Genomic DNA, 700 nt, shown 5'->3' on the forward strand with positions numbered 1-700 from the left:
TCTGAGGAACCCACCAACCATTTGCAGAGGTTCAACCAACTTTGTGGTACTATCAAGCATCAAGGGGTCACTCAAGACCAATTGAAAGTCATGTTGTTTGGTTTTAGCCTTCGTGATAAGGCTCAGACATGGTTGAATGATGTCAAGGAGACAGAGTGGAGTGCTATTTCACAGGCCTTTCTAGAAGAATTCTTTCCACCCACTAAGACTGCTGAAATAAGGCATAAGCTGACTACATTCACTCAAGAACCTGGTGAATCACTTCGAGAAGCCTGGGATAGATTCAAGGCTTTGCAGCGGTCGTGTCCGCATCACAACATTGAAAAATGGTTCTTGGTTCAGATTTTCTACCATGGTTTGCAAGATGAAACAAAGAACACGGTTGATTCTGCTGCGGGGGGCATTTTTCTTGACAAATAAGTGGATGCAGGTTATGATTTTCTTGCTAATTTAGCTGCCAACCATTACAGCACCACCAGAACCACATCCAAGAAAGGAAAATTAAATGTCGATGCTTATGCTCTATTGTCCTCACAAGTGGCAGCCTTGAACCTGAAGATCGATTCTTTGAAGGCTCCTCAGTCTAGTACACCTCCAATGAGTATCAATGCTATGTCTAGTGTAGCTCCAGTGACAACTTCTTACTGCGAAGTATGTGGCATCCAAGGTCACTTTGGTCATGAGTGCTCTTATAGTTTAC

At 43.3% G+C, this 700-nt stretch overlaps 1 non-coding gene across 1 annotated transcript; it reads right to left on the minus strand.

Annotated features, from left to right (window-relative positions):
• Positions 1–214: 214 nt before the first annotated feature.
• On the minus strand, positions 215–320 carry LOC130466623 (small nucleolar RNA R71). The gene has a single exon (XR_008926796.1). It is a non-coding gene; the product is annotated as a small nucleolar RNA R71 (small nucleolar RNA).
• Between the last annotated feature and the right edge of the window lie 380 nt (positions 321–700).

The sequence above is a fragment of the Spinacia oleracea genome, chromosome 1 (genome assembly GCF_020520425.1).
Source record: "Spinacia oleracea cultivar Varoflay chromosome 1, BTI_SOV_V1, whole genome shotgun sequence".
NCBI lineage: Eukaryota > Viridiplantae > Streptophyta > Magnoliopsida > Caryophyllales > Amaranthaceae > Spinacia > Spinacia oleracea.